General features: G+C 41.3%; 1 protein-coding gene across 1 annotated transcript in view; it reads right to left on the bottom strand.

Moving 5' to 3' along the window:
- Positions 1-3,596, bottom strand: part of spata5l1 (spermatogenesis associated 5-like 1) — a 16,042-nt gene extending 12,446 nt beyond the window's left edge. Inside the window, exon 1 of the mRNA XM_046864662.1 lies at positions 3,477-3,596. The gene's annotated coding sequence lies outside the window, so the exon portion shown is untranslated. The remainder of the gene's footprint in view (positions 1-3,476) is intronic.

The raw sequence follows: 3,596 nt of genomic DNA, 5'->3' as shown, positions 1-3,596 counted from the left end.
CTGTGATGGACTACAGACTTAAAGAATGAACTCAGTCAAAGTTCTAAAACGCATGCTCCTTCGACTACAGAGAACAACTGCAGAGAGCGACGGAGAGACTAAGATCATTCACCAGAATGATGTACCATGATAGGTTTAGGAGCTCGGGATCAGAGATCCTCTGTGTTGAGTAACCAACTGAAAGGGATCTGGGAAGGACTGGAATCTCCCAGCTGATGTAGTAGAGCATCAGGACAAGCTGGATGAAGTGCTTGGAGACTTCACAGCTCTCTGGATGCTAGCAGAAAACAGAAAGACAAGAAAGTATACATGATATCATTCTGAATCATGTCTGTTACATTTAATAGAGTAAATTAAAGGGTTCCATGAGAGGGTTTGGATGGAGTAGAGCTGCAGAATAGCAGGTTCTCTTTCTGTACAGCTGTAAGTAAAGTAGTTTTTTTCTTCTTGTCAGGATTCCTCATTGCCAATGACTGAAAGAGACCAATGGATCTGTTATTTTCACTCATCTAGCATCGTCTGGAGACTTTGCACTCAGAGTTAAATCCATGTGCTGGAGTTTTATGGTCAGATCATGTGGAGAGCTGTCAGATTATTAACATAACGTGTCAGGCTAGGGTATCACCTGGGGTTCCCTGGTATCAGACCCAGCTTTTTAATTCTAATTCTAATTCTATTTTTTTGTCACATACTTCATACAAAGCTTTTCTTATGATTAAACATTGTACAATAAACAATACCAAGGTCAGTATTAAGGTAAAGCAGCTGTGTGAATAATACAGAAAGTGTGTGTGTGTGTGTGTGTGTGTGTGTGTGTGTGTGTGTGTGTGTGTGTGTGTGTGGTTTGTTTGAACTGTTAGTGATTATTGAAGCCATAACAGATTGTTAACACAGAGGTCTCAGGTGCAGTATTATCTCTCCTCATCTTTTTCTCTCTATCTCCCCCCTCTCTCTCTTTCTCCATTCTTTTCTTTTTCTATTCCCTCCCTCTCTCCTCTCTCTCTCTCTCTCTCTCTCTCTCTCCTCTCTCTCTCAGTGCGTGAGTGACATGCCGTCTGCTAGTAATTCCCCTACATCAGCCTAAACCAGCTCCCCTCTGTTCTCACGAACCCCTCTCACCCCCCACTTTTGCCCCACCCTGACCATATGCCCATCTCCTCATCTCCTGCCCCATCCATGACCTTGAGCCCCTCCCTCCCACTGCTACTGCCATTCTTCTCGTTCTCTCTTTTATCCTTCATGAGTTTGTGCTCTTACTTGATATCTTGTGTGTAAAGATGAATACTGAGATAATAATACCCAGGGCGCAAACACACAAAACTACCCCCTCTTCTCACCTCAACCCCCTCTTCCCACCCCTTAGGGTATGAAATTAGACAACAGTTTCTTTGTTGAGTTGAAAGACATGCAGTATGATCTGCACCGTGTCACCCAAGAACAGAGGCTTCCATGCAGAGTTCTACACTTACAGTAATGTAGACTCATTATACAGGTGTAACACTGTTTTTTCCTTTCTTCACTCTTTCTTCATTTTTTTCTTTAGTCCTTTACTTTAAATAATTATTTGAGAGATTTTACATGGGGTCCTTGATTCCTTGGGCCCCTGACTACTTGGGTTCCCTGACTCTATGGCCCCTGACTACTTGTGCCTCTGATTCTATGGGCCCTGGATTCCTTGGGCTCCTGATTCATTGGGCGTCTGACTCCTTGGGTCCCAAGCCTGTGTCTGTAAACCTGTTCTTTATTTATTGTTAATCTATTGAGAGTTGGACAAAGAGGTGTGGCTTAACAAAAAGGGCATGGAATTGTTGTGGGTGTGGTTTACATTTCGGAGAAGAGGTTTGTTTAAGATGTGGTTTAGCTCTGTTACCAACAATTATAGTTGTACTCACTTTGACAGCAATGTTTTGTAGCACCAATTATTAACAGTATCAGCAATTAGCCGTATTAGGCATTTTAGCTTAATTATTATATTAGATTAGAACCCCAAATCCCAAAAAGGTGGTACACTGGGTAAAATGTAAATAAATAACTGAATGCAGTGATTAGCAAATTTCATGAACTCACATTTTGAACATAGAAAACCAGTTAACTAATGTTAACACTAAATCATTTACAATTTTAATAAATATAGGTCATTTTGAAGGCTATGACACATCTCAAAAAAGTTGGTACAGCACAACAAAAGCCTGGGAAAAGAAGTGTTATTAAACAAGAAACAGCTGAAAGAACATTTACAACTAATGAGGTTCATTTTCAACAGGTCAGCAGGATGATTGGGTTCTGAGTCTTTTGATCAAAACAATGATAACTGCATCTATTACAGTAACATCACTTCGTAGTAGAAGAGTGATCTGCCTGCACTCTAGATGTTTTCTAGTCAATATTTAAAAACATTTGGTGCATCATGAAATGAAAAACACAACAAAGGAAACCCAGAACTGTTTAGAAGCCAGATTCCTGTATCAGACACATATGGGACAACATTCCTATTCAAAACTTCAGCAACTGCTGTCCTCAGGTAACAGATGTATATGGACAGAAGATGTGATGCTACACAGTGGGAAACACGGCCCTGTCCCAACTTTTCTGTGATGTGTTGCAGCCATCGAATTCAAAATGACTTATTTTTTCCTTAAAATGGTACAAATTCTCATTTTAAACATTTATTTATTTTATTGTGAATAAAATATGGGTTTATGAGATTTGCAATTAATTGCATTTTTTTTTCATGCTTTCTTTTCGAACATTTTTTGGAATTGAGGTTGTAGCTGTGGTGAGTGAGTAAGCGATAATATTGTATGTTAGCTGAATTACTTGTGTATCTCTGTGCTAGTTATGCTAGCTGAGAGAACATAATTAGCTGGATTTCCTGTAGTTAGTGAACTCTTGGTGAAATCTAAATAGATTTTGGACAAGAAATGGCCTCATAGTTGAGCGACCACACACACACACACACACACACACACACACACACACGCACAGTAACTTCTGGGTGTTTTCTCCAACATAGAAATTTGAAGACTGTCAGCTCTACACAGTGATAGTTACAAGTTCATCCTGACAGATGAGTGTGTGTGTGTGTGTGTGTGTGTGTGTGGTGAAAGGTGACTGAGCGGTGACTGCGTGTGTGTGTGTACAGGGGGTGGTCTGTGATTTGGCAGAACTGTGAGGCTGAAATTGAAACCAGGCGTGTTTTGAGTCAAGGCTCGGAGTTACTACTGTTCAGCTGTGCTTTACAGGAGTGTGTGAGAAATGGAAACATCTCACGCAAACACTGATACACACCCCGGGGACGCACAATGGGTCTGCGTGAGAGCGCATATGTGCATGTGTGTGTGTGTGTGTGTGTGTGTGTGTGTGTGTGTGAGAGAGGGAGACAGAGGGAATCAATACCAGAAGGTGTGTGACACTAAAAAACAGTGTGTGTGTCTGTGTGTGTGTGTGTTTCCAGCAGTGATGCTGATGTTTCCTACCTGCTGTTTGTGCTTGAGGTGAAATATGGCAGTCATGTCAGAGCTTCCTGATCATCACCAGAGCTTTTCCTGGCAGTGTAAAGCCGCAGTCACTGTGTGTTCTCCATCAGCTTCGTTAGT

The sequence above is a fragment of the Silurus meridionalis genome, chromosome 13 (genome assembly GCF_014805685.1).
Source record: "Silurus meridionalis isolate SWU-2019-XX chromosome 13, ASM1480568v1, whole genome shotgun sequence".
Classification (NCBI taxonomy): domain Eukaryota; kingdom Metazoa; phylum Chordata; class Actinopteri; order Siluriformes; family Siluridae; genus Silurus; species Silurus meridionalis.
This window is presented reverse-complemented; position numbering and strand designations above follow the sequence as displayed.